Below are 22,450 nucleotides of genomic sequence, written 5' to 3' on the forward strand. Positions count from 1 at the left end.
AGGTGGAGAGGGAGAGTGTCAGGGGAGGGGCAGAGAGGTTCGAGAAGTGGGCAGGGCAGGGGAGGGTGCAGAGTGGTGTGGGAGGTGAGCAGGGTGGTTCTCAGGGAAGGGTGCAGAGAGGTGTGGGTGGTAAGCAGGGCGGTTCTCAGGGGAGAGATCAGAAAAGTGAGAGGGGTGGGCAGGGCAGGTCTCAGGAGAGGGGCAGAGAGGTGCAAGTTGTGGGCAGGGGAGGGGCAGAGAGCTGTGAGTGGTGGGCAGGGGGGATCTCAGGGGAGGGGGCAGAGAGGTGTGGGCAGCAGGCAGACCTTGGGGTAGGGGTGGAGATGTGCGAGGATCCCTTGAGGGAGGAGAGGAGCAAGTGAAAGGTGGACCAGCAGGCTTCAGCCAAAGAGGAAGAGCAGGGGTGGGAAGTGGCCAAATGGGAGTGAGGGTGGAGCACAGGTGGGGCCTCAGAGGGAGGAAAACAAGTGAAGGGGATGGAGTGGGGGGACAGCACCACAGTCTGGGCAGGGCCACCCAGAGGATTCAGGGGGCCTGGGGCAAAACAATTTTGGGGGCCCCTTCCATAAAAAAAAAGTTGCAATACTAATAGAATACTGTATTCTCATGGGGGACCCTACAGGGCCTGGGGCAAATTGCCCCCCTGGCCACCCCCTCTGGGCAGCCCTGCTCTCAGCCTCTCCTCGTAAATCCCTTGCCCCCTAATAATTTTTGTTGCCCTCCTCTAGACTCTCTCCAATTTGTTTCTGTAGTGGAGTGGGGGGGGGGGGCGAAAACTGGACAGAATGCTCTAGATGTGGCCTCGCCAATGCTGAATAGAGAGGAATAATCACTTCCCTTGATCTGCTTGTAATGCTCCTACTAATCCAGCCCAATATGACTAGTTACTCATATTAAATGCAGACACAGCAATATTTGATAAACTGGTTTCTGTCCATTCAGGAGGTTATTTCCCACCTATTCAAAAATAATGAAGATGCTCTAAGCGGAGGGGAGAGAGCTGTCCCGTCCGTGTAGTTAACCCATCTCCCCGAGAGGTAGTAGCTATGTCAGTAGGGGAAGCTATCTGGGTGAGTGTGCAAGCTGTGGTGTCTACATGTGTATATAAAGTTTAATCAAACCCTATTTTTAAAAGCACTGTGGTCTGCGAATAGAAAAGGAGCGCTCTGAGGCAGAGCCTGTCCTTCAAAATCCTTAAGATCACTGACTTGGCTATGCAAATGTCATGAGGGTATAGCTCAGTGGCAGAGTGTTTGACTGCAGCTCAAGTAGTCCCTGGTTCAAATCCACAAATTTTTAATTAAAGGGACTGAGACAGTATAGCCACATGATGGTGACACAACAGCCGGAATGCAAAGCAACAGGTTCCTGGTTTGCACATTGATGGTGACAAGGGATTAAATTTGACTCCCCTCTTTTCACTGACACATTTTTTTTTAGTCTCTGAGGTGAAACTTAAGTTTAAATGTTGTACTTAGTCCTCTGCCTTGTAGCTTCAACAGCTGCAGATGCAAGATGAGTTACTGCAGCCTAGACCTTGTGTCCGTGTTTAGGTGGTTTTCACCTAAACGTTCAAGCAGTTCACTCTAATGTGCCGAGCTCCCCAACTCCCACTGACAGCTCAGCTCTTCCTGCCCACTGAGCCCAGCCCAGACAGTGGGTGCGGGGGTGAGTTTGTACCCAAATAACTGACAGAGCCAAGCAAGGAGCAAAGAAATGTTTGCTTCAGTCACTAGGTCTCTGTTTCTATTTCTCATTCGCCCTCTCCCCTTCTCTGTTAAGGAGCAACAGTAAGAGAAGAAGAGGTTAAAACATGTGCTAGGTGGTGGCTAGGTTTGGATGACGAATGTAAAACCATCACAGCGCCCTCTAGTGTGACACTGACATTACCAAATTCTGACCTTTTGTTGACACTTCATTAATTACTCTTTCCCTGTAGTACTTTGCTATGATTATTTCAATGGCTCCAACACTGATACCTGCTGCCCCTTCTGGATGGTTGATTGCACTATCTGGAACCTGCACCTAAAATTACACTCTTCCTGGGAGCAAGATTCAAAACTGCCCAAGGAAACCCCATCAGGTTTCAAGGGCAGCCCAGGCAGGGAGGTGAGGGGACAGCACAGGGGTCTCAGAGCTTCTTCATTGTTACAGAGAGCAGGGTCAGGGGGCTAGTAGAATGACTGCGGAGGTCTATTCCTGGCTGTGGGAGGAAAGAGATGTCTAGTGGATTAGAAATGGGGGCCTAGGAGTCAAAGAGGAAACATCTCCCTTTTCAGCTTCAATTCACATTGAACAAGAACATGGCTTCTCATCTCTTAGGTTTCAGAGGAACAACCGTATTACTCTGTATCTGCAAAAAGAACAGGAGTACATGTGGCACCTTAGAGATTAACAAATTTCTTACGTTCTCTTGACATCATGTGGCCATTTCATTTCACTTCTTCTTGTTAAAAGGTTTGGGTATTTTGTACAAAAACATTATTTCCTGGGGAGAGATGGAGAAGTGGAAGCTGCATTGATTTAATCTTCTGAACAATAGGTAAATATTAAAATATTTCCCAGACAGCTCAGCCCCAACCATCCTCCCTCACTGCCACCAGTGCAGTTCAGTTCTTTCCACAGCCCCAAGAGCTGCCGGGTGCAAGTCTGGGCCTGATGTGAAGTGAATTTAGGGGTGACTCTGCCTGCCTGGACTTTTCAGGTGATACATTGAGACACACACCATGCCTGGTGAAGGAGATACAGATGTGTTGTTTGATTGTTTTTCTCATTTTAAATGTACTTGATTGTTTTGACGGCAAAAATATTTGTATGAGATCATGAAAAAAAGGAAGAAACCGTGAAAATACCAATGGGGTTTCTGAGTGCCAGGGTAGATATGGAGATTTTTATGAAAGAGGGAGAAGCCAAAGTAGGGCCTTTAGCTGGAGCAAAGGGGGAAGCTTTTTGTGCAATTTCATTTTAACCAGACTCACATCCTGTAGTCCCTACTTCCCCGCCCCCTACCCCCAACATGTGACCTAGAGCCTCCCCACTGGCAAAGCCAGCTGTGACTCCTGAGACAGCCCCACTGGTCTGGCCCTCCTCCCCACTGCAAAAACTGCAGATCCCCCAGCACTCCCTAACTCCAAGCTGGATCCCCTGGCAGCCAGAGCTCTCCGCAGAACTGCCATGGTTGCTCTCCTGGGTGTCTGGTCAAGGATGGCTACAGGCTTCTCCTGAGAATGTAGCTGAGAAATGACCCACCCTTCTCGAGATTCTCGCCTGTTGGCTCTGAGAAGCAGGATGAGGCCTGTATGTAAAGTCCATGCAACATTCCCTTCTTATCCCAGCCCTGGTAAATCACCAGTAGCCTGCTGCCCTTGGGTAGCAACCAAGGATGTTTCCCGCTTTTCAGGAGACCCCAGCCTGGGGCTAAAGTCAGCTTCAGGCTTCTCCTCTCTCCCTTCTTGGAATCAAGTTCATGTTTTTATCATGAGTTAAAGCAGCCCGAAGCCCCAGAGTCTGGATCAATGTCACAAGTTCCCAGCGTCTCCATGGAAGACAATTTGTTAAATCCCAGATGAATGGAGTTAAATCAGTTCTCAGCCTGAGTCCTTAGGTCTTAATCCTGAGGCTATTGTCTCACTATGGGGCTGTTTCCCACCTCTCTTTTTCTTTGTACAAACACAGGAACAGCAAGATCTTTCTCTGTCCCTTGTACAAAGCAGGGGGCCAAATTCCATGGAGACAATGGAAAAGCAAGGGGCCCTGAGCACATCCAGCCCTGGCAGTGAGATTTTCTCTCCCCTCTTTCTTTATGCTGCTGTTGTTATTTCATGGCATGTCTGGGATGGAGAAAAAGCTGAGTTCAGTCCAGGTGGAGGGGAAAAGAACCCTGAAAATCTCAGGACCCAGCCCTCAGGACCCAGGATCACTGAGGTGCTGGGAATCTGCATGGGAAAGGGGCTGTGTAAATTGTCAAGGTGGGGAATGAATAACAATCTACAACAAGATCCACCTCATTAACCACGGACACAGGCTAATCCTGCTGCAGATAGAAGGGAAACTGGGAATAATTCTTTGCTGTTCAGTCATGGAAACAGTGACCCAACTGCACTGCAGTGAATGTGCTGGGGAAAGCTGGACTTTACAGGCAGGTGGAAATAGCAGATCCTAGAAACACTTAGAGCTCCCCACATCACTTCTGCCACCAGGGTGAGGTGTTGAGCAACTAACAGTATCCCCCACAACCATGACCTTCCAGCAGGGGGTGGCAACACCTCCCACTCAATGCAGGGGAGGAGACTGAGTATGTCTCTGCACCCTGAGTCCAGGGCACACACTCTCTCTGCCTCACACATCAAATCTGGCCCTGCTGCAAAGTGACCCCTAAGAAACAGCAACCTCCAAGACAGCAGGTTTGGCCTCAGAGCAGGGAATGTGTCCCCCATGCTGCTTTTAGGCCACTGGATGCTCTGGAAATAGGAGGGCTCTGAGTATAACACATAAAACATGCAGCCCATCTGGGGATGTAGCTCAGTGGTAGAGCACATGCTTTGCATGTATGGGGCCCTGGGTACCAGCATCTCCAGGTTCTTTTTTCACTCTGCTGCTTTGCTCATGCCCAGCTAGGATGTGGCCCAACAGTTTTAATCCTGCTCAGTCAGGGGCAAGTGCCAATTGCATGGAAGCTCTGGGGGTGGGGGCGTTCTGCTCCTAAGTCATCTTGGTACATCTAAGATTCCCACCTGGTGTGCTGCTTGGGACAATGGTAGATGGGAAGGGTCAATCCTTCAGCACTGGAGGGAAAGGTCCCATCTTCACAGACTGAGAGGCAAGGTGTAGTAAGTGAAGGCCCTGATAAAGGCCCAGTATGAGGCCTGAGGCCTGAACTAAAACAATGGCCAAGAATTTGCTAACATAAAGCAAAGTGAAGCTGTGAGCCAGAGGCAGGCCCTGCTCACAGAAGCTGGCAAGGAAAGGGCTGATGCAAGAAGATACGTACTTAAAAGCTACTGAACACTAGAGATCAGAACATTCACATACTTGCACATTCCACACAGATAACAAGGAACAGACTGACTCATCCCAATGACAGGGGCAAAAGGGTAATATGATGGAGAGTTGTTTTGATCGAACCAACATGTACAAGGTGAGAGGCGGAACCTTACTACGTAGAGGGGTTGTACCTTGCTACGTAGAAGGGTTGTACCTCAATACGTCAGAAGTGATGTGTAACTTGTTTGTACCTGTGTATAAAAATGTATCCCTGGGGCAATGTCTTTGTCCGGCCTAGGGGGCAGTGGAAAGTCCCGCCACTGACTGAGCCGGGTCCATTGCCAAGAGGCACTTTCTCGTAGTATGCCCTGTAGAGTAACAATCTGGAGGCAACTGCAATTGTGTCCGAGATCACAATAAACCTGGCCGACGTGCCTTCGTACCTTACTAGACTCTGTGGTCATTGGGGGTTCTCTTCGGGTCTGCTGTGTCAGCTATCTGCAGAGCTGGGACAGCACAAGAGGGAACACATGCACGCAGCCGAGTGATACCAACAAGGAGAGAGCAGAGCACCACACCGGTAGCATCTGACAACACACCTCTGACAACACAAGGAAACAGAGGGGCAGTCAGTGCTCAGAGAGGAGAGAGGTCAGTGATTTACACCTGTCATAGGTTTCACCCCCCCACTCTGAACTTTAGGGTACAGATGTGGGGACCTTCATGGACACTTCTAAGCTTAATTACCAGCTTAGATCCGGTTTCACTGCCACCATCCAGAATTTTTGAGTACCTGGATCACTCCCTTTCCCCACAAAACCTTCCCCTCCCTGGGTAGCCTTGAGATACTCCTCCACCAATTTCCTGGTGAGTCCAGATCCAATTCCCTTGGATATCAAAAACAGGGAAAAAATCAATCAGGTTCTTAAAAAGAAGGCTTGTAATTAAAGAAAAGAAAGGTAAAAGAAAGGAAAAAAAACCTCTGGGAGACAGCATATCAGCTAATCTCTCAGACAACAGATTGAAAACACAGGCTGTTCCCCTGGGCAAAATTTTAATACACACAAGAATACCCAATTCGATAATTCCCTTAAGGGTACCAAGACAAGTTACAAAGAAATAAACATAAACCTATTTATCCCTTTCTAAAATTTACTACACTGATAAGAGACTGGTTCCTTGATCTTTTTCACTACAGCTGAAACTGAAACTGACTAAACAAAGGAAACTTCCCTCCTTCCTTTTGAAACATCTTGTTCCCCCATTGGTTCCTCTGGTCAGGTGTCAGCTAGGCTAGGCGAACTTCTTAACCCTTTACAGGTAAAAGAGGCATTAACCCTTAACTATCTGTTTATGACAACACCCAACAGGGGACACTGTCTTTTTGAGTATCAGAGGGGTAGCTGTGTTAGTCTGGATCTGTAAAAAGCAACAAAGAGTCCTGGGGCACCTTATAGACTAACAGACGTAGAGGAGCATAAGCTTTTGTGGGTGAATCCCCACTTCATCAGATGAATGGAGTGGGAATCCTGTGAATGGCTAGCCAGCTACAAAAGCAGTGTCTCCTCTGTTGGTGTTCACACCTCAACTGCTAGAAGAGGGCCTCATCCTCCCTGATTGAACTAACGTTGTTATCTTTAGATTGATTCTTCCCTCATATTTATGCCTGCCCCTGCAAATTTCCACTACATTCATCTGACGAAGTGGGTATTCACCCACGAAAGTTTGTGCTCCTATACATCTGTCTGTAAGGTGCCACAGGACTGATAACTGCCTGCTTCCCATTTTTCTCTAAAAGCACTTGTAGTTGTGCAACTGGTTAGTGCAAAAGGGAATACTACTTGTGCTACAAGTTCAAGCCTTGGTTTCTATTACCCATATAGCTTCCCCAACTTGCTTTGCACAGAGAAAGTAAATTGTAAAAGTGGGTGCATAGCTTGGAGACACCTACTCTATGCTGCCATTAGCTTCAGTATGTTACCTGCTAGTAGAGAGAATTGATTTCTTTGCTGCTGCAAAAGCTGCCAAGACAGGTGTGTGGGCACCAGATCTCCCTGCTTCTTTCAGCACACCCCTGGCTCCTTCCCTGCCCCAGTCACTGCTGTAGGAGGGGCCTATATGCACTGAGCCTAAAGCTTTGCCAAGCCGCCTTAGCACAGTTGACAGCATGTCAGTCTCATAATCTGAATGTTTCTGAATTCAAGCCTCAGAAAAGATGATGGTTTTTGCTACCTGCTTTAGATTTTCTAAAGGAAATCAGAGAAAAGAAACTAGAGGAGAGTGGTTTCTAGACACCCTCTCATCCATCTAACACACACAAACCTAGGGATTTTTCTAAGGCATTAACTTCTCCTTCTCTGTGGAGTTTGTATTCTCCATAGAACAAAATAAAACAAAAACATGTAAGTCTAAGCCTAATACAGCATGAAACTTGATACAGATAAAATCTCACTCTCAGAGATGCTCCAATAAGCTTATTTCATAGACGAGACTTATTTCTTGTCTGGGCTCAATCTTTTTGCCTGGTATAGTCCTTGTTCCAGCTCAGGTGGTAGCTAGAGGATTTCTCATGACTGCAGCCACCTTTGTTCTGTTCCAGCCCCTTATACAGCTTTGGTACAAGGCAGGAATCTTTTGTCTCTCTCCTGGGGAAAAGCCCCAGGTTTAAGATGGATTCCTGTACCAGGTGACATGGTCACATGTCCTGTGAGACCCCCAAGCCTTCATTCTTCCTGGTCTGACTCACAGATGGTGCAGAACAGAGCCATCTGCAGTCAATAGCTCTGGTTAATGGGAGCCATCAAGAGTCCAAACCACTGTTAATGGCCCACACTTTGCATAATTACAATAGGACCTCAAAGTTATATTTCATATGTCTAGTTTCTGATACAAGAATGATCATTTCATACAAATAGGATGAACACACACAGTAGATTATAAGCTTCGTAATGATACCCTACAAGAGACCTTTTGCATGAAGCATATTCCAGTTACTTTATATTCACACTCATTAGCATATTTTCATAAAATCCTATGGAGTGAAACATCACAGCAGGGAAAGGGTTTTACTGCGGCACCTGGGAGCAGTTGAGTTTCATGTTCAGGCTGTGGTATGAGTTCCTCCAGGTTTCTCATAAGCACACAGGGACCTTAGCGGGTGCTCTCTTTACAGGAATGGCCCAGCTATGATAAAGTGATGGGAATTGCATTTCCCTTTTAATTTTTGTATTTCGAATGACATTTCTGTTTGTGATTTTGTTTTGCTTTGTATAACTTTTTTTTCTCCTGGATTTGCTGTTTAACTAAAAAAAGAATAATGCCTCAGGTCCCTGGATGGAGGAGCAGGCTGGGGCTAGAACTGCTAAAAGAATGAGAGTAGCAGGTTTTCTAGATTGTTTCCCACTCTCATTTTCTTGACTAGTTTCTCTTCTGCACAAAATTTGCCTTTTTCACAAGCAAGGCTGATTAGCTTAGTTGTTAGAGTGCCAGACTTTTAGTCTGAGGGTTCAAGTCCCTACTCTGGCAAAAGAATACTTGTCTCTGTAATATCCCCCAAAATCTTCAGAAAGTATCTATTGAGGGCTCTCCTTGACTTCAGTTTTTCTTTTTCAGGACTTGGCCTTTCCTAAGAAGGACCATGTACTGCCTCGGACTGAAGGGGCAACTTCCTCACACGCTCACTGGCCTCTTAGTTTGGATTAAGAAAGGCCTGTGGGAGCTGCAGAAAACTGCTGCATGCCAACTTGGTGAGCAAATGCAGGGCTGCCCCCACTGGGTCATCCACACCAGAACTCAGCAGAGGTCTGGGGGTTCCCTATTGGTCCCATACTGTAATGTAAGGGCCAGCACTCAGAGCTTTGAATCCTGCAATCTGAGTTGAAGTCTCCATGGGATCTGAGGACAATTCCTGTGCCACCTAACCCTGCTAGGTCTTCCAAGGCTCTATCTTGCTTTCAAATGGCATGGGAGCAACCACAGAACAAAAACACTAACCCAGGAACCTATTCTTGCAACAAAGCCCATTGCCAACTCTGTCCACATATCTATTCAGGAGGCACCATCATAGGACCTAATCACATCAGCTGTATTTCCCCCTGCCCACGCTACTATAGGGGCTTCTCAGACAAACTTGGGATGTTGGTAGATCACTACTTTGGCTACTATGTAAAAGGCTGAAGGTTCAAACCCAGCAACACAGGAAGATAATGAGTTTTTGTTTTGTTTTAAGCAGTGAGAATCCAGTACATTTTAACAGGCAGAAAATCTCCTCTATTCTGGTCTAGTCCCATTTGACTCCTTCTGCCGGTCTTCTTCCTTCCCCCTCAGTGTCTTTCCTTCCCCATTGGAGACATGCAGAGATGAACCCCAGTCAGTCACATCAGCCACACTATCAGAGACTCATTCACCTGCACATGTACCAATGTGATAAATGCCATCATGTGCCAGCAATGCCCTGCTGCCATGTACATTGGCCAAAACAGAAAGTCTCTACGTAAAAGAATAAATGGACACAAATCAGACGTCAAGAATTATAACATTCAAAAACCAGTTGGAGAACACTTCAGTCTCCCTGGTCACTCATTTACAGACCTAAAAGTTGCAATATTACAACAAAAACCTTCAACAACAGACTCCAACAAGAGACTGCTGAATTGGAATTAATTTGCAAACTGGACACCATTAAATTAGACTCAAATAAAGACTGGGAGTGAATAGGTCGTTACACAAAGTAAAACTATTTCCCCATGTTTATTTGTCCCCCTACTGTTACTCACACCTTCTTGTCAACTGTTGGAAATGGCCCATCCTGATTATCACTACGAAAGGTTTTTTCTCCTGCTGATAATAGCTCACCTTAACTTCTCACTCTCTTTACAGTGTGTATGGCAACACCCATTTTTTTCATGTTCTCTGTGTACATATATATATATATATATATATCTATTTATATCTTCCTGCTGTATTTTCCACTGCATGCATCTGATGAAGTGGGGTTTAGCCCATAAAAGCTTATGCTCAGATAAATTTGTTAGTTTCTAAGGTGCCACAAGTACTCCTCATTCTTTTTGCAGAGAAATGAATATAGGTTAAGTCCATGAATGGCTATTAGCCAGGGGGGCTAAGGAACGGTATCCCTAGCCTCTGTTTATCAGAGGGTGGAGATGGATGTCAGGAGAGAGATCACTTGATCTCTGTTAGGTTCAGTCCCTCTGGGGCACCAGGCATTGGCCACTGTTGGCAGATAGGATGCGGGGTTGGATGGACCTTTGAGCTGACCCAGTATGGCCGTTCTTATGAAGGGAGGGGAAAACTCATCTGGCAGAATTTCTGTAGTGTAGTGGTTCCCAAGTTGGCTTAAAATGTAAAAGGCCCCTGGTTTGAAACCATGCAGAAACACGATCGCTTAATTTTCCCAGCTCCCACTGGCCTGTCCCTGCTGTTGTAGGAAGAGCAGTGATTTCTATGCTCAAAAGGTCTGTTAAACTTCATCTTCTCTCCCTCTCTGAATGCCTGTGAAGTGGCTTTCCCCCTCTCCCTCCCTCCTGGAGTGCTTGTGGGATGAATGGGCTGGTTGAAGAGCAGAAGAGCTCTCAGGTAGACAAGGTGTCTGGGACTCTAATTAGGCAGCACTCACATACTCAGAGCATGGACACCTCCCAAGCTGGAGTGTCACCCACCAGCTGCAGCCAAGCCATCTTTAGTCGCAGGCCATGAGGAGAAGATCCTTAAAAGGGGAAGGGGCCATGTGCTCAGGAGTGCACTCACAAGCTTGTACCTCCAGTGAATGCCCTTCACCTGGACTGCCTGGCCAGTGGATTGCTGTGTAGCATTTAATTGTGCCTCAGGAAGACTTACCTTCACCACAGTGCTGTGGAACACTTACCTTGCAGAATCCTAACATCTCCAGTTTCGTGCCAGCCCTGGGAGCGTGAGTATGTGAGTGTGATCCACCCCGTCTTTCTTTTGAGCTTAACTGTCAGTATAATAAATGTGCTGCTTTCTGCTGGACTCTGGTGAGTCATTAGTCCTCTCTACTCTTACTAGCTGACCCAATTCCCGGTAACACCTGCGATAACCCCAACCCCTGCATGACAGAGGGTGGTGAAATGAGCTGAGAAAGAGCCTTGGCATCAGTAGGGGAAAGCTAGAGGATCTTGACCAGTCACCTTTTGGAGCCTTGTGGCTTGGGCTCCTCTGCCCTCGGAGGTTGGCCTGTGGACGCCGGCTCTTCCTGCTGACCTCCTTTGCTTCACTTGCCAAAGGAGGAAGTGAGGCAGGAATGGGAAAAAAGAGGAAAGTCAAGCTGAGTAAGGCAGGGCAGAAGCTAAGCACCTCAGTGCAGCTAAGTGGGGTTAGTAGAGCACCACCATTTGTTCTGCAAAACCTGGGGATGTGCGGTTGGCTGCTGGGAGGCAGAATCCTGTGCTTGCCTCTTGCCTTCCCAGGGATGGCTATTTGCAGCGCAGGAGAGGAAGGATGGTTCTGGGTGAAAGGAAGACAAGCACAGGAAATTTGGGTGCGGGGTGCTGATTCTGTGCTGGGGAAGGGGGTGCAGGAGGAGTGGTGCTTACCCCGGGGCACTGCTGCTCCCAAAGCTTCCTGGTCAACGGGAGCTGCGGCGTTGGTACTTGGGGCAGGGGGAGTGTCTCCAAGCACTGCCCCCGCCCCAGGGGATGCTGGGATATGCCAGCCACTTCTGGGAGCTGCACGGAGGGACAGAGGCAGAGTGGGCAGGAAGCCACCTTAGTGCTGCTAGCACATCTATGCACACCAATTGGGGGAGGGGAGCAGAGGCCTCCATGCACTGCCTAGGGTGGGGGCAGTGCACAGAGCTGCCTCCCTTCCCGGGTCTATTGCAGGAGTGGGTGAGTGGAGTCTTCTGGCCTGCAAGGTCAAGGTGATCACACTGGTCCCTTCTGACCTTAAAGGTTCTGAGCCTAAAAGGGAGAGGGAAGTAAAGGATTTTTTTTAAAAAAATAAACCAAACATAATACCAGGATGACTCCAACTGCTCATTTTACAGTCTTGCCCCTTTCTTCCTCCCCTGGGTGTTTAATGACCTGCTGAAGTGTGGGACACTGATTGTATCAGTTTATTAATGAAAGAAAGTGACTGAAACTAAAACAAATCCCAGGGGAGGAAACATCACATCATTGCATTGGTTGGGAATCAAACCCAGTTCAACTGCTTGAAAGGCAGTGATGCTCACCACTATACCACCAATGCATCTGGTAAAGCACCCTGATTTTTCACACTTGCTGTCTGATCACCCTACTGCTCATTTTGAGGCAAATGTCTCTGTGTTCTCTGCCATTCATTGTGGGGAGTTTCCCCATTGATAACATTTCTTGCTCGATCAGGGAAGGGAGAGAGAAGAGGCGTTTGCTCTGTTTCATTCCTCTCCATTTTCTGTTCCTCCCTTCCCTTCTAGAGTCCTCTCTTCCGTTTCAGACAGTGCAGTGACACCCTTCCCACACCGAGGACTCTGGAGCCTCTAGAGGAACATGATCACATGAGAGCCTCAGTGACCAAGGGTCTCTTCCAACTTCCAGGAGACCACAGCTCGCATCTAAAGGAAGCTCTCTTCCTTCCTGGGGATCCTCTCTCTCTTCCTGGAGATCAAGGTCATGAAGCCTCTGCCTTGCCTCCTTGGTCTGAATTAATGTTTGATTTCCCACTATCTGCTCGAAAGAAACAAATGTTTCTAATCCAGGTGAGTGGAGTTAATTCAGCTGGAATCCTTCACCCACATTCCTTAGGAGATACAGACTGTCTGTGACACAGACTGACTGGGGTTTATCTCTGCATGTCCCCAATGGGGAAGGAAAGACACTGAGGGGGAAGGAAGAAGACCGGCAGAAGGAGTCAAATGGGGCTAGACCAGAATAGAGGAGATTTTCTGCCTGTTAAAATGTACTGGATTCTCATTGCTTAAAATGAAACAAAAACTCATCATCTCCTGCTGCTGCGTTTGAACCATCAACCTTTTACATAGCAGCCAAAGTGGTGAACTTCCAACATCCCAAGTTTATCTAAGAAGCACTTATAGTGGCTTGTGTAGGGGGAAACACAGCTCTGAGCATAAGTTCAGGCCTCACCCAGAGCATTGGTTTTCATTAGCCATGTAGGTTCCCACACTTGCTTTGCCCAATTCACATGGAAAATGCCATACGAGGGTGATGAGAGTAAACTCTGAAAAAAGGCTGATGGTTCAAACGCAGAAGCAGGAAATGATGAATTTTTGTTTCATTTGCCTCAAACTGAGCAGTAGGGTGATCAGACAGCAAGTGTGAAAAATCAGTATTGGCTACTGTCAGAGGACAAAACACAGAGCTAGATGTGCTTTTGGTCCAGCCCAGTATGGCTGTTCTTATGGTTTAAATTACACTCACAGGCACTGACAATAGAGTTACTGAAAGTTTGGGAGTTAAGAGCTGATAGGTCAGTGTTCCAAGCTCTTTGCAGATGACCCCATCCCTCTGGGACAAGGGCAGGTTTGGGCTCTCACACCAAATGGCACATTGTGGCTGACAGAATCTGCAGGCAGCTCATTTAGTTTCCAGTGAGGATTGAATCCTGCTTCGTGCACCGTGCGTGAAAATGAAAATCCTAAACCGCCCTTTAAAATAATGAATGCAGCAGGACGTGTTCTTGTCCCTGCCCCAAAGCAGACAGACCAGTGGAGAAATGCCATGAGTCCATGGAAATACTCCACTGCCATTTTACGTTTTTTGCTTGCTAAATTCTCTCCCAATCTTGTGAGGTCCAGAGCCCAGTATTGAGCCTGAGCCGAGATGTCTACTCTGCAAATTTACCACCCCACAGCCCAAGCCCTGGGAGCCGGAGCTGGCATGGGACAGCCGGGGGTGTTTCATTGCAGTGTGGACATAGCCTAGCATTATGTCTACACTGCCATTAACACACCCAAGTCACTATTCTCAAACCCTGGGTCAGTTGATTCAGGCTTGTGGGGCTTGTGCTGCAGGGTTATAAAATACAGTGTACACACTTGGGCTTGAGCCCACCCTCTGAGACCCCATGAGGGGTGAGGGTCTCCGAACCTGGGCTCCAGTTTAAGCCCCAGGAATCCAAATCAGATTATCCAGGCCAGCAAGGCCACAGGGATTTTATCACAGTACAGATGCACTCTCAGGGCATGTCTACATTGCAACGTAAGCCCAGGGTTAGCAGAAGTCATGTCAGCAACCCCAACACATAAGCATAAACCATGAGGAAAAGACCCACTCCCTAAATAAGCTGGGCAGTGTCCTTCCCCCGACAGTTCATAAGTCCAACAACCAAAAGTCCTTTAACATGAGCCATCCCCTCTCTGCACCCCACTCACAGCTGCTGTCCTTTGTCAGTGCAAGCCCAGAGGTGCCTCTGTACAGTTCACTTGCCATCCTGGGTGGAAAAGGGGGAAAATAAGAAGGCACCATACTCACTATGTTGCCTAGGGCCTCACTCATCCCTCCACAGCCACCCTGTCCTAAAGTTGGTCTAACACCTACATTTTAGTATTGGGACCCAGACCCCAGCCCACTTGGCTTTGGAACCTCTGTCCACTGCCTAGCAAGTGCTATTGAATTGAGGGTGAGTCCCTCATTCGGGGTCTGCCGAGCACAGTTGTGCTGCCCTCAACTCACACAATAAGGATAACAACCCTTTATTTCTCCTGCCCCTATAACATGGAGACTGGGAATCCAACACCAGCCAAAAGTGATCATTTTGGCAAGCAACCCAAAATAGTTCCAACATACTGTAAACTCCACATGCAGACTCATACACGAAACCTTGCAAAAAAATCTTCCTGAGGGGGTCTGAAGCTCCTGCTGCTGGAGGGAAGGAGGGAGCTGTGGGTTGGGACTGAGGAGAAGGGTGAAGAGGAGTAGGCTCTGGTTGGGAGTGAGGAGCAGTGTGCATAGGAGGGACTGAAGGTTGGGATTGAGGGGCACTGGGAAAAGAGGGGACATGGGTTTGGGCTGAAGAGCATCCTCATTTGGGGATTCAGCAGGACAAGGGAAGGCAGCAGATGATTCTAATTTCTTAGGGATATTCTGTGTGTTTGTATGTGTGTGTGTGTGTGCAGGGAAGGAACATGCAATATGCCCAGAGGCCTTTATTCTTCCAGGCTGCAAGGACAAAGGGGCTATCAGGAAGTTGGCCCTTCAAAGCCACACACAAAAAGGCCCTTCTGAGGAAAGGGAAAATCCTGAAGAGAAAAGGTACCATTAAAGAGGACTCCAGAAAGACAGTTTTAAGATCTTGGGGAGTAGTTTATCACCTGACCAGTAATTTGAACCCTGGATCCTCAGATTAAAAGTCTGATATTTTACCAACTGAGTTAGTCAGGCTCACAACAGACAAGAACAACTTGATGCAGAGGAAAAGCTAGTGAAAAAAACAAGAGCAAGAAACAATAGGGGAAACTTGCTGCTCTCTCTGGTCTGGTCAACACTACTAGTTTATATTGAATTTAGCAGCGTTAAATCACATTAACCCTGCACCTGTCCACACAACAAAGCCCTTTATATCGATATAAAGGGCTCTTAATACCGATATCTGAACTCCTCCTAGACATGGGAGTAGTGCTGAAATTGGTATTGCCATGTTGGATTAGGGTTAGTGTGCCTGCAATTCCACGGTATTGGCCTCCAGGCACTATCCCACAGTGCACCATTGTGACCACTCTGGACAGCAATCTGAACTCAGATGCACTGGCTAGGTAGACAGGAAAAGCCCCACGAACTTTTGAAATTCATTTCCTGTTTGCCCAGCGTGGAGCGCCGATCAGCACAGGTGACCATGCAGTCCCAGAATCCAAAGAAAGCTCCAGTGTGGACCGTACGGGACATACTGAAGCTAAGGCTTTTTCTCAGCTCATTTCACCACCCTTTATCCTGCTGGGGTTGAGTTTATCACAAGTGTTACCCAAAATTGGGCCAGCTAGTAAGCGTAGGGAGGACTAATGACCTTCCAGAGTTTGGCAGAAAGCAGCAGGTTCATTATACTGACAGCTAAGCTCAAAAGAAGAAGAGGGGGGAGTGTCACACTCATACTTGCATACTCATGCTCCCAGGACAGGCACAGCATTGGAGATGTCAGGATTCTGCAAGGGAACTGTCCCACATCGCAGCTATGGATGGTGCGATAAAGGTAAGTCTTCCTGAGGCACAATGAAATATAACACAGAGAACCACTGGCCAGGCAGTCGGGCAAAGGGCATTCACTGGAGGTACAAGCTTGTGAGTGACTCCTGAGCACATGGCCCCTTCCCCTTTTAAAGACCTGCACCTAATGGTCTGTGACTAGAGATGACTTGGCTGCATCTGGTTGGTCACACTCCACCTTGGGCAGTGGCCATGCTCTGGTTATGCAAGTGCTGTCTAATTAGAGTCCCAGACACCTTGTCTACCTGGAAGTTCTTCTGCTCTTTAACCAGCCCATTCATGCCTCGAGTAGTCCAGGAGGGAGCGGGAGGGGTAAAGCCACTTCACAGGCATTCAAAGAGGGAGAGGAGACAAAAGTGGGAGCAGGGGAAGTATAACAGACATTTTGAGCATAGAAATCACTGCTGCTCCTACAACAGCAGGGACAGGCTAGTAGGAGCTGGGAAAATTAAGCCATTATGATTCTGCCTGGTTTCAAATGAGGGACCTTTTGCATGTTAGGCAAATGTGATAACCACTACACTACAGAAACTCTGTTGCAGGGGTCTGCCTGTCCCTTCATAAGAACATAAGAATGGCCAGACTGGGTCAGACCAAAGGTTCATCCAACCCCGCATCCTATCTGCCAACAGTGGCCAATGCCAGGTGCCCCAGAGGGACTGAACCTAACACCTCCACCCTCGGACAAAGAGAGGCTAGAGATCCCATTCCTTACCCATCCTGGCTAATAGCCATTCATGGACTTAACCTCCATTAATTTATCTGCAAAAAGAAATAGGAGTACTTGTGGCACCTTAGAAACTAACAAATTTATTTGGGCATAAGCTTTCCTGAATGCATGCAGTGGAAAATACAGTAGAAAGGGATAGATATAGAGATAGAGATAGATACATAGAGAACATGAAAAAATGGGTGTTGCCATACACACTATAACAAACGTGATCAGTTAAGGAGAGCTATTATCAGCAGGAGAAAAACACCCTTTTGTAGTGATAGGATGGTCCATTTCCAACAGTTGACAAGAAGGTGTGAGTAACAGCAGGGGGCAAATAAACATGGGGAAATAGTTTGACTTTGTGTAATGACCCATCCGCTCCCAGTCTTTATTCAAGCCTAATTTAATGGTGTCCAGTTTGCAAATTAATTCCAATTCAGCAGTCTCTTGTTGGAGTCTGTTTTTGAAGTTTTTTTATTGTAATATTGCGACTTTTAGGTTTGTAATCGAGTGACCAGGGAGATTGACGTGTTCTCCAACTGGCTTTGAATGTTATAATTCTTGACATCTGATTTGTGTCCATTTATTCTTTTACGCAGACACTGTCTGGTTTGGCCAATGAAGGAAGGGGCTGAATTCAATGGTTCCTTCAGTTCTAGGAGATAGGATACATCCATTATCTTTCTTTTTTTTCCTTACTGCACATCAGACCCAGGACTTGCACCCAGCAGTTCTTGGGGCCGTGGAACAGAACTGAACTTCACTGGCAGCAGTGAGGGAGAATGGTTGGGAATGAGCTGTCTGGGGAATATTTTAATCCTTATCTAATTTTTAGAGGATTAAATCAATGCAGCTTCCACTTCTCCATCTCTCCCAAGGAAATAATGTTTCTGTGCAAAGTACCCAAACCTTTTAACAATAAGAAGTGAAATGAAATGGCCACATGATGGCAACAGAATCTAAGAAATTGGTTAGTCTCTGGGGTGCCACATGTACTCCTGTACTTTTTGAGGATACAGATTAACATAGCTGCTTCTCTGAAACCTAAGAGATGAGAAGCTATGTTCTTGTTCAATGTGCATTGAAGCTGAAAAGGGAGATGTTTTCTCTTTGATTTTGAGGCCCCTACTTTAATCCACTAGACACCCCTTTCCTCCCACAGCCAGGAAAAGAACCCCACAGTCATGCTAATAGCAACCTCTGACCCTACTATAAAGGAGGAATGCTGAAACCCCTGTACTGTCCTGTCAGGTCTTTGTCTGCACTGCCATTGAAACCCAATGGGGTTTCCTTGGGTAGTTTTGACTCACTCTCAGAAAGGGTGCAATTTTAGGAGCAGGTTCCAAATAGTGCAATTAACCAGCCAGAAAGGGCATTAGGTGTCAGTGTAGGAGCCATTGAAATAACTCTGCAATTACTTAGATGCAGACATAACAAGCTCTATGGTTGGTAAACTTACAGAGAGACTGCTCCTGCTCATGAACTAGCAGCCCATGACCTCTAAACAGCTGCCATTTGGATGCATCTGAAAGTTACAAGGAACAATGATCTGTGTTAAAGGAAGGCTGCCATTTATTAGAGCCCCAATTGATACTGTGTGCGCTAAGGGAGGTTTGAATGGGTTACAGGGAGTTTGGGAAATCTTGGTTATTTTAGTTTTGTAACAGGCTCCTGTCCACCTCCAGTAGAGTTTTCAGTCCCAATGGCAACTTACTTACCAAATGTCATACAGACTAGTCCATTCCTCCCAAGTTGATGTGGTTCTTGTTCTTCTGCACATTGTTGCCCATGGAGGCCAAGGACCTGCAAAGGAGTTTTCATGTGCCTTTGTTTAATTGACAAAAACAAGCCTAGACACTTAGAGGATTGGAAGTGATTTCAGCAGAGGAACATGTTTGCTAGGTTTTTATGCATTTGCATAGGAAAGCATGAAGTGTGTCCATTCATTTCAGGGACCACTATTGAGTGGAGCTTCTGAACATACTGGAAATGAAATTATTTTTAATGAAGGAGTAGGTTTGTAAGGAGGCACTTGGATTTGAACCAAGGACTACTTGATTTACAGCCAAACACTGTACCACTGAGCTATACTCCCCTGACATTTGCCAAGGCAAGTCAGTGATATTAAGGATTTTGAAGGATGGGCTCTGCCTCAGAGAGCTCCTTTTCTATTCCCAGACCACAGGGCTTTTAAAAATGGGGTTTGATTAAACTTTATGTATACATGTAGACACCACAGCTTACACATACACCAACATAGCTTCCCCCACTGACATAGCTACCGCCTCTTAGGGAGATGGGTTAACTACACGGACGGGACAGCTCTCTCCCCTCCACTTAGAGCATCTTCATTATGTTAATCACTCTGGCTTAATAAACAAGCTGCTCTCTATTGATGCATGCACTTGTCAATAAAAAGCTTTTGATCAAACCTTGCTGGTGTTGCCTGTCTCTCTCACGGTCAGACAACAAACTTTGCAGTCTGGGTTAGAGTCCCTGACATTCCTAAGTGGAAAACACTGAGAAGCAGCAGCATATCTCACAAGTGCTGGGAAAAAGTGAGATAAGGAAGAGTCTGCATTCCTGGTATAGTACCAACTGTGCGGTGTTAGGAACAGTTCCTTTGAAGAACTGATAAGAAATCCCAGCCTCCCTGTTTTCACTCCTTGGTTCAGTTCTCTGTCTGTTTTAACTCCCCTACATTCCTAACTTCTGGTGCTTGCTAAGATATTGTTAATCACCTAATGCTATAAAACATGTATACTAAAAGTGTCTAGTTTCTAGTTGTTAAAAGAAGGGGATGGGTTGCTCCTGTAAATAATTTATGATGCGACAGAACTGCCTATATAGGCTTATACTAAGATGTAAAGAGCAGGCTGGTTCTCTCTGGAGATGAGCTGCTCTCTATAGATGCATGCACTTGTCAATAAAGAGCTTTTGATCGGACCTTCTGGTGTTGCCTGTCTCTCTCGTGGTCAGACAACGAACTTTGCCATCTGGGTTAGAGTCCCTGACAGGAATTACCCAAAAACCTCTGTTAGCCTGACTTTAGTCAGGTTGGCATACCTGGTTTTGTCTGCAATATCTTTATTCAGGTCTAACAATTATTTATAAATAGGTGGGAAATAACCTCCTGAATGGACAGGAACCAATTTATCAAATATTGCTGTGTCTGCATTCAATATGGGTAACACTGCTCTACAGCCAAAATGCTTCTGAAATAAATGTAGTCCAACTTTACTAATTCTGTGTCACTGAGAACGAAAATGATGCTTAAAATTGTTGATTGGCTCTAGTTTTCAAGATATGCTATTGGGTCAGTATATATGACCCTTGACTTGGGAATGGCGGAGGATAAGTGAGTTATAAAGGGAAGGGATCTCAATTTAAACCAGAAATGACTAAAATACATCTTTGACTGGATCTATGAATAAATCTATGACTGGGTTTGGACAGTACTTGCTTTTTAGGCAAAACAATGAATGATGCAATCTGAAGCTGGTATTGCGTCATACCTGATATGAATTGCATCATGTTATTCCTAGAAGTCATGGATGATGCAATCATAATGACGCTTACATCACTCTGCTGAACAAATTGCCCTATATCAGCTCTGGAAATCATACAGTGTCGTGCTCTCTTATTTGTCAGTGTTTGATTTTGCAAAGGGACACATTTCTGTTTAGCCAAAGTGAGCAGAGATGCCTCGTACTTGTGTGAACAGTGCAGATAACTTCTGCTGTGTTTGTGGTGAAGTGACCTTTGCATCACAAAAGCGCAGTATAACCACTCTGGTTAAGAAAGCCTATCACCTTTCTTTTGGCTGCAAAATTGGAGATCAGGACAAGAGCTGGGCCCACACATATGCTGCAACACTTGTGCAACAAATCTTGGCCAGTGGTTGAACAGGAAAAAAAAAATTTATGCCTTTTGCAGTGCCAATGATTTAGAGAGAGCCAACAGATCATACCAGCAATTGTTACTTCTGCATGGTGCCTCCAGTTGGGAAAGGTGTTGCCCACACCTCTCTGCCCCCTCCCCTGAGACTCACCTCGCCCATCGCCCACACCTCTATGCCCCCTCCCCTGAGACCCACCCTGCCCATTGCCCACAGCTCTCTGCCCCCTCCCCTGAGACCTACCCTGCCCACACCTCTCTGAGCCCTCCATTGAGACCCTCCTGCCCACACTTCTCTGCCTCCTCCCCCGAGACTCACCCTACCCATTGCCCGCTCCTCTCTGCCTCCTCCCTGAGACCAACCCTGCCCACCACCCACACATCCCTGCCCCTCCCCTGAGACCTGCCCTACCCACCGCTCCTACCTCTCTGCCCCCTCCCCTGAGACCCACCCTGCCCATCGCTCACACCTCTCTGCCTCCTCCCCTAAGACCAGTCCTGCCCAACACTTGCACCTCTCTGACCCTCCCCTGAGACCAGCCCTGCCCACTGCTTGTACCGCTCTGACCCTTCCCCTGAGACCAGCCCTGCTCACCACCCACACCTCTCTGACCCCTCCCCTGGCCTGACCTGCCCACTACCCCCACCTCTCTACCCCTCCCCTGAGACCCACCCTGTCCACCTCTTTCTTTGGTCATCTGTTGTTATTCCTTGAAACATCAAGGATGGAATAAAAAGCTGAGTTTACTCCAGGGTGAGGAAAGACAGGAGCCACCAACCCCCCGGCAAAGCTCAGTGCCCCAGAGAAAACCTGCCCCCTGCTATTGCAATCACTGATATACTGGGGATATGACGGGAAAGGGAGTGTCTGAAGGATCAAGGCAGGAAATGGACAACAATCTACAGCACCATCATTAACCACAAACACACTCTCCTCATGCTCCAGCCAGAAGGGAAGGGAGCAGGAATTCTTGCTGTTTAGCCATGGACACACTTACACAACAGCACAGCAGTGTGTGTGTTGTGGAAGCTGGTCTGAGGAAACAACTGGAACTGATCACTCAGTGAGAACAGAACTAGAGTGTAGTGAGAGCAACACATTGTGGAAGAAGGGAAAGAATTGACAAGGATTTGTAGGGGATCTTAATGCATGTCAGTCTGTTAGCAAGAGTTAGGCCAGCTGTAACCCTAATGACGTGAGATTTGTAGAAGCGAGGATAGTGTGAGGCGAGTAGGAAAGAACTGCGTGAGAAGTTATCATGACCTTGCACTGATAATCAAATACGTAGCCTGGCACCCAGAAGTGAGGAAAATAAGATAGCAGGATAGCCCATGTATAAACAAAATGCAGCTGTTACTCATTATTGTCTGTATTATTGCTTGTTATTGTCTGTAACAAAGGTATAAATGCTTGCTGTAATTGTTTACCTGTTGAGAGACCTGTCTGGGACTGAGGCGACCCAGTGTCCTAGGGCACTCCCTCCCTCTATTGCAATTGCTGGTGAAATAATAAAGTATTTGATTTTGCTGCACCCAAACAAAAAAGCGAGAACTGCATTTTTCTCTAACAGCATCAAACAAGTATTTGTGGCTGAGTGGTTAAGGTGGTGGACTAGAAATCTGTTGTGGTCTCCCTGTGCAGGTTCAAATCCTGCCAACTATGGAGGAAATTGTGGTTCTTTAA

General features: G+C 46.9%; 1 non-coding gene and 1 pseudogene across 1 annotated transcript; one reads left to right on the forward strand and one right to left on the reverse strand.

Moving 5' to 3' along the window:
• The window catches only part of LOC127046625 (zinc finger MYM-type protein 1-like), a 398,827-nt pseudogene that overhangs the window by 35,004 nt on the left and 341,373 nt on the right, over window positions 1–22,450 (forward strand).
• TRNAY-GUA (transfer RNA tyrosine (anticodon GUA)) lies at window positions 18,893–18,964 on the reverse strand. The gene has a single exon. It is a non-coding gene; the product is annotated as a tRNA-Tyr (tRNA).

This window comes from Gopherus flavomarginatus, chromosome 1, assembly GCF_025201925.1.
Source record: "Gopherus flavomarginatus isolate rGopFla2 chromosome 1, rGopFla2.mat.asm, whole genome shotgun sequence".
In the NCBI taxonomy this organism is placed as follows: domain Eukaryota; kingdom Metazoa; phylum Chordata; order Testudines; family Testudinidae; genus Gopherus; species Gopherus flavomarginatus.